The 7,975-nt window shown below is 40.6% G+C and overlaps 1 non-coding gene across 1 annotated transcript; it reads right to left on the bottom strand.

Moving 5' to 3' along the window:
• Positions 1-3,065: 3,065 nt before the first annotated feature.
• Positions 3,066-3,138, bottom strand: TRNAG-UCC (transfer RNA glycine (anticodon UCC)). Its single transcript has one exon. It is a non-coding gene; the product is annotated as a tRNA-Gly (tRNA).
• Positions 3,139-7,975: the final 4,837 nt, after the last annotated feature.

Raw genomic sequence — 7,975 nt, 5'->3', positions numbered from 1 at the left:
TCCTCAATGGTGAAAAACTGAAAGCATTTCCAGTAAGATCAGGAACAAGACAAGGTTGCCCACTCTCACCACTCTTATTCAGCATAGTTTTGGAAGTTTTAGCCACAGCAATCAGAGAAGAAAAGGAAATAAAAGGAATCCAAATCGGAAAAGAAGAAGTAAAGCTGTCACTGTTTGCAGATGACATGAGAATACATAGAGAGTCCTAAAGATGCTACCAGAAAACTACTAGAGCTAATCAATGAATTTGGTAAAGTAGAAGGATACAAAATTAATGCACAGAAATCTCTGGCGTTCCTATACACTAATGATGAAAAATCTGAAAGTGAAATCAAGAAAACACCCCCATTTACCATTGCAACAAAAATAATAAAATATCTAGGAATAAACCTACCTAAGGAGACAAAAGGCCTGTATGCAGAAAACTATAATACACTGATGAAAGAAATTAAAAGTGATACAAATAGATGGAGAGATATACCATGTTCTTGTATTGGAAGAATCAACATTGTGAAAATGACTCTACTACCCAAAGCAATCTACAGATTCAATGCAATCCCTATCAAACTACCACTGGCATTTTTCACAGAACTAGAACAAAAAATTTCACAATTTGTATGGAAGCACAAAAGATCCCAAAAGGCCAAAGCAATCTTGAGAATGAAAAACAGAACTGGAGGAATCAGGCTCCCTTACTTCAGACTATACTACAAAGCTACAGTAATCAAGACAGTATGGTACTGGCACAAAAACAGAAAGATAGATCAATGGAACAGGTTAAGAAGCCCAGAGATAAACCCACGCACATATGGTCACCTTATCTTTGATAAAGGAGGCAGGAATGTACAGTGGAGAAAGGGCAGCCTCTTCAATAAGTGGTGCTGGGAAAACTGGACAGGTACATGTAAAACTATGAAATTAGATAACTCCCTAACACCATACACAAAAATAAGCTCAAAATGGATTAAAGACCTAAATGTAAGGCCAGACACTGTCAAACTCTTAGAGGAAATCATAGGTAGGACACTCTATGACATAAATCACAGCAAGATCCTTTTTTACCCACCTCCTAGAGAAATGGAAATAAAAACAAAAATAAACAAATGGGACCTAATGAAACTTCAAAACTTTTGCACAGCAAAGGAAACCATAAACAAGACCAAAAGACAACCCACAGAATGAGAGAAAATATTTGCAAATGAAGCAACTGACAAAGGATTAATCTCCAAAATTTATAAGCAGCTCATGCAGCTTAATAACAAAAAAACAAACAACCCAATCCAAAAATGGGCAGAAGACCTAAATAGACATTTCTCCAAAGAAGATATACAGACTGCCAACAAACACATGAAAGAATGCTCAACATCACTAATCATTAGAGAAATGCAAATCAAAACTACAATGAGATATCTTCTCACACCAGTCAGAATGGCCATCATCAAAAAATCTAGAAACAATAAATGCTGGAGAGGGTGTGGAGAAAAGGGAACACTCTTGCACTGTTGGTGGGATTGTAAATTGATACAGCCACTGTGGAGAACAGTATGGAGGTTCCTTAAATGACTACAAATAGAACTACCATATGACACAGCAATCCCACTACTGGGCATATACCCTGAGAAAACCATAATTCAAAAAGAGTCATGTGCCACAATGTTCATTGCAGCTCTATTTATAATAGCCCAGAGATGGAAACAACCTAAGTGTCCATCATCAGATGAATGGATAAAGAAGATGTGGCACATATATACAATGGAATATTACTCAGCCATAAAAAGAAACGAAATTGAGCTATTTGTAATGAGGTGGATAGACCTAGAGTTTGTCATACAGAGTGAAGTAAGTCAGAAAGAGAGAGACAAATACCATATGCCAACACATATATATGGAATTTAAGAAAAAAAATGTCATGAAGAACCTAGGGGTAAAACAGGAATAAAGACACAGACCTACTAGAGAATGGACTTGAGGCTATGGGGAGGGGGAAGTGTAAGCTGTGACAAAGCGAGAGAGAGTCATGGACATATATACACTACCAAAGGTAAGGTAGATAGCTAGTGGGAAGCAGCCGCATAGCACAGGGAGATCAGCTCGGTGCTTTGTGACCGCCTGGAGGGGTGGGATAGGGAGGGTGGGAGGGAGGGAGAGGGAAGAGATATGGGAACATATGTATATATATAACTGATTCATTTTGTTGTAAGCAGAAACTAACACACCATTGTAAAGTAATTATACTCCAATAAAGATGTTAAAAAAATATTCACAACCCTATGAGGTAAGTATTATTAATCCTGTTTTACAGATGATGATACTGAGGTTTAGAGCAGTTAAGTAATTTGCTTAAAGTCACACAATGAGTAAGCCGTTGAGTCAGGATGCAAACCTAGGCTTGTCTGACTCCTGACAAGTCCGTGTTCTAGGGAATCTTTTTGGTCTCAAATAGATCTCCTGTGTATGCTTAGTCCCCAAGTCTCTGGTGAAATCACGGAAACTATCTCAAAGCCAAGAGCCCCAGGTCTGAGAGTGGCCAGCGCACTCACTGTTACCCTCAGTTCTAGCTCTCAATTTCCAAGACCACATGATTTTCCAGAGAAATTAGCCCAGATAAATTCTGGTGGTGAGGTTAAGCAATTTAAGAGTGAGAGGAAAGCAAACCTAACCACTCACTCTGGTTTCGAAGACAACACCCACAGACTGAAATATCCACTCTCCATGTTGGCTTGTCTAACACTGCCCACATTCATAATCTGCTACACTCTCAGGATTTTGCAAACAGACTCTCTTAACTATTAACATTTGAACCACTAAATCCTTCAAGTTTGTCTTTGAGGCCCACCTCTTCTCAATTTTCTAACTTTTTCTCTCTTTTTATGGTTATCAGAAGTCTGTTCATTGCCCCCATATTTTCTCCTTCATAATCTCATTCAAAACCTCTTCTTAAGAAAGGAAGGTTTTAAATTATTCACTCCATGGTTATCTTTACCAGCAGTATTTGTATTTACATTTGAATAAAACCTTTATTTATTTAATTTTTGCTCCCCGCCACGCCACTTGTGATATCTTAATTCCCTGACCAGGGATCGAACCCTGGGGCCCAGCAGTGGAAGTGCGGAGTCCTAACCACTGGACCATCAGGGAATTCAAGCCTTTACTTAAATGACTAGATCTCTTGTGTGTGTGTGTGTGCGGGTGGGGTTAATTTATTTTATTTATTTTACTTTTGGCTGCATTGGGTCTTTGTTGCTGACGCGGGCTTTCTCTAGTTGCAGCGAATAGGGGCTACTCTTCGTTGCGGTGCACAGGCTTCTCATTTCAGTGGCCTCTCTTGTTGCAGAGCAAGGGCTCTAGGCACGTGGGCTTCAGTAGTTGTGGAAGCCCAAATGATTAGATTTCTGATCCCGGAATATTAGGCAAGAGCTGAGGAGGCATTTGGTAGTTATGGAGCCTTCAGGCTGTGGTGTTCTGAATAATCCCTTGTTATCATTTGCCTGCGCCTGCCTTGTCTATGTCTAGCTCTATTCAGGAGAAACTCCTTTTGTGTTCAGGTACACTGACACTTTCCTCCTATCCATTTCAAGAGATAAACCTGAACACTAAGAAGATTATGAAACATCAGCATAGAAACTGGGTTTGTATGTATTTCCATTAATATTTCCATCAATACTGCTAATAAGAATGAACATTGAGTATCTATTTAATTCTCACAGTAACTCTGGGAGGTAGGTACTATTATTATTGTCATTTCTCAGATAAAGAATTTGGGGCTCAGAGTGAAGTAAGTCAGAAAGAGAAAAACAAATTCTGTATGCTGACACATATATATGGAATCTAAAAAAAAAATGGTTTTGAAGGACCTATGGGCAGGACAGGAATAAAGATGCAGACAGGGAATGGACTTGAGGACATGGGGAGGGGGAAGGATAAGCTGGGACCAAGTGAGAGAGTGGCATGGACATATATACACTACCAAATGTAAAATAGATAGCTAGTGGGAAGCAGCCGCATAGCACAGGGAAATCAGCTCCGTGCTTTGTGACCACCTAGAGGGGTGGGATAGGGAGGGTGGGAGGGAGACACAAGAGGGAGGAGATATGGGGATATATGTGTATGTATAGCTGATTCACTTTGATATAAAGCAGAAACTAACACACCACTGTAAAGCAATTATACTCTAATAAAGATGTTTTTGAAAAAAGAAAAGAATGTGGGGCTCAGAGAGATAATAAGTGGTGGAGCCATGCTGAAATCTAGAAGCTGCTCACCCTAAAACCCAGGCTTTCACAGGTACAGCTTAACATTCATCCCAGAGAAACAAGGTGCAGAGGAATAGAGTAAATTATAATGGAGCAGAACATAAATCAGTTCTGGGGAGATTTACCAAAGTTGATACTTGGGCATATCAGAATTCCATTCTTAAGCCCCAGTTAACTGCTTAAAAATGAGATATATTTCTCCAAAATTTTGGAGATGGAAGAGAAAATTTTAAAAAACACAGTTAGTAGATTATTTAAGGTAATACAAAAAAGCCAATTCTTGGGACTTCTCTGGTGGCACAGTGGTTAAGAATCTACCTGCCAATGCAGGGGACACGGGTTCGAGCCCTGGTCTGGGAAGATCCCACATGCTACGGAACGACTAAGCCTGTGTGCCACAACTACTGAGCCTGTGTTCTAGAGCCCACGAGCCACAACTACTGAGCCCACGTGCCACAACTAATGAAGCCCGTGTGCCTAGAGCCCATGCTCAGCAACAAGAGAAGCCACCAGCCCTTGCTCACCGCAACTAGAGAAAGCCCGTGTGCAGCAAGGAAGATCCAATGCAGCCAAAGATAAATAAGTAAATAAATTTATTTTTTTAAAAAGCCAGTTCTTATTACATGGGTTTAAATTTCCAAATTATGAAGTTAGGCAACAATTACCCTTCCTTTTGACAGGAACTGTCAGGTTTGACACTCCGTGTTAGGCAGTCCTCTACCTTCCATAAAATATTCTCTTCGAGGATTAATTCAGATTCAGCTGGGGAACCTCCTTCCCTCTCAGAGAGCTCAATCCCTCAGTTTCTGAGATCTGTAACATACAATGTCCTAATCAAGGTTTCTGTTACTTCCCAGTGGCTTCTGATTTCATGGCCATCTCTGCCTTTAGCTCATATTTTGGGCCTTGCTGTTTTTGTTTCTCTTTCATTAATGCCTTCCCAGAACTCAGCCCTTCATGAGCTTTCACAAGAAATTCACTTCCACCAACATTTTGTGAATTTTAGTAGACTTCACTGAAGATATGTGGGATCATGGTGAGAGGTCAATCCATAGAAAGCTTCACTTTTCTCTCTTTGCTTTCCATTCTCTCTCACCTACCCTACTCCCTTCCAGAAGCAAAGCAAATTCTTCACCTGGCTTTCTGCATAGCAATTTAGCAAGCTTTACGCTTGAACATGTCCTTGGGATCTCACTCTTCACACCAGCACCTTAACCAAGTATTTTCTTCTCAAGTGCTCTCTTTGAGAAGAATTCTGGTAGGAAAAAAAAAAGTTATCTACTCTGTTCTAGAGAAAAAACTTACTTTGTTCTGGGAAAAAGGACTTATGATTCATTAACAAATGTGTCAAGTAATGGTAACAGCAAAATTTTAAGTCTTCTGTCTAGAAAGTCATGTTAATTTTATACTTTTGGCAGATGAAAAATTATTCTTATACTTGTGGTTTTAAACCAAAGAGCCATTTTATACATCTGAAACTAACACAATATTGTTAATCAACTATGTTCTAATATAAAATAAAAATGAAAAAAAAATAAAGCCAAGAGCCATTTTAGACTTTTTTTTTTTGGACTGGGCCTTACTTCACTATGACTGGGATAACACCATGTTTTAATGATTACTTCCATGATTAAATGGCCAAAGTATGCACAGTGAACTAAAAGCAAAGAAGTTAAAACTACACTTAAGTACCCATACTAATGCTGATCAGAACCTGTTATTCCAATGTAAACACTGCAGTTACATTGGTTGTATGAGACTTGAAGTTTAGCAAAGTTCAAAGACTCTCAATTGCACCCACTCGAAAACCGAAGATGAGACTGTAATCATCAAGCCAAGTCAGGAAGCCAAATGTTGTTGGGTCATTGCAGATAAGGAACTAGTGATGGATTTAGGATTCCTACATGGCAGGGGCCTGGGACAGGCAGCTTTCTAGGGGGGGAAGGTAGGGTGAGGGAACAGGTCTCGAAGCTGCATTTACATAACACTTTACAGAAATTGAGAAAATACTAATTGTCTATTCAATGACTGCGGTGCTAATGAACATTGTGCAGATACTAAAGCCTATTCTCCCTCTTTGACACTACCCTGGCTCTGGGACCCATAATGGTCTGGAGTCTCTCTGGTTTGGTGGTTTCAAATTTAAAGTTATCTCAGAAGTGATTCAGTCACTTAAGGTCTTCAGAACATACAAAGTCACTACAACTGAACCTCAGGTATTCTTGAAAAGGTGTCCCACACTAAGCTGGTCTTTATCTCAACAAAAGAGTGGCAGAAGGTATTAATGGGTTAAAGAGATGGGGCAAAAATTAGGAGACAGTGGACCTAGGAGATACAGTCAATTCCGTGCTGGAGGCAGAATGTCCATCTGTGTATTATAGAAGATTGAAATACAAAGGACAGTTGTGGCACACATATAGGTCATCTCATATTTTAGGGCCAAACATAGAAGTGCACATGGATATGAACTGTATAATGTCTATGAAGTCCTGTGCTTACTTCCTGTTTTGTTTTTGTTTCTGTTTTGTTTTTTTGTGAAGTCGCTTACTACTGTAATGACACCTACTGTAAGTCGCTTACTACTGTAATGACACCTACTGACTGTCATTACCCATGTTCTCTCCCTGAGGCACTCCTCCCCATCCTCCCTACCCCACCTGAAACATACACACAGACACACATGCACAAACCCTAAAACTGACCTGCTCCTGTCCCGCCATTAGTGGAAATAGAGGAATCTTTAAAAACTTCCCCCAGCTTTTCATTTGCATCCTCCTCCTGTACTTCCCATATTTTGGGACAGTAGCCAGTAGCTGTGCCCTTCTTCAGGTACACTTGGATGGAGAGGAGCAAGTCATTTGTTCATTTCCCTACTGGCTTTTCTCTCTTGAAATACAGCTTGATCTTCTGGCAGCTTTCTTTCTTTCTTTTTTTTTTTTAAATAAATTTATTTATTTATTTATTTTTGGCTGCGTTGGGTCTTTGTTGCTGCACGCAGGCTTCAGTAGTTGCGGCATGTGGGCTCAGTAGTTATGGCTCACGGGTTCTAGAGTGCAGGCTCAGTAGTTGTGGCTCATGGGCTTAGTTGCTCCACAGCATGTGGGATCTTCCCGGACAAGGGCTCAAACCCTTGTCCCCTGCATTGGCAGGCGGATTCTCAACCACTGCGCCACCAGGGAAACCACTCTGGCAGCTTTCTGAGGGCAATCCTCCTTCTGGTGCACAGAGGCACTGCAAGCAATACCAAGCTACCCATAATCAACTGTAAACTTATAAACATCAAAAAATACCTCACGTAAAATTAAAAGACGAACAATCATGCGTATCCAACTACACAAAAAAAGGAATATTTGAAAATGAAGACAGTTAAGAAAACGTTTGGGGGCTTCCCTGGTGGCGCAGTGGTTAAGAATCCGCCTGCTGATGCAGGGGACACGGGTCTGAGCCCTGGACCGGGAAGATCCCACATGCCACAGAGCAACTAAGCCTGTGCGCCACAACTGCTGAAGTCCGCGTGCCTAGAGCCCGTGCAACAAGAGAAGGCGCCGCAATGAGGAGCCCGCGCACAGCAATGAACAGTAGCCCCCACTCGCCACGACTAGAGAAAAGCCCACGGGCAGACTCAAAGACCCAACGCAGCCTAAAATAAATAAATTTGAAAGAAAAAAAAAGAAAATGAAAACGTTTGGGATGTGTGGTCAGAATACATTTATTGACTTTTT

Source organism: Globicephala melas, chromosome 1, assembly GCF_963455315.2.
Source record: "Globicephala melas chromosome 1, mGloMel1.2, whole genome shotgun sequence".
Classification (NCBI taxonomy): Eukaryota; Metazoa; Chordata; class Mammalia; order Artiodactyla; family Delphinidae; genus Globicephala; species Globicephala melas.
This window is presented reverse-complemented; position numbering and strand designations above follow the sequence as displayed.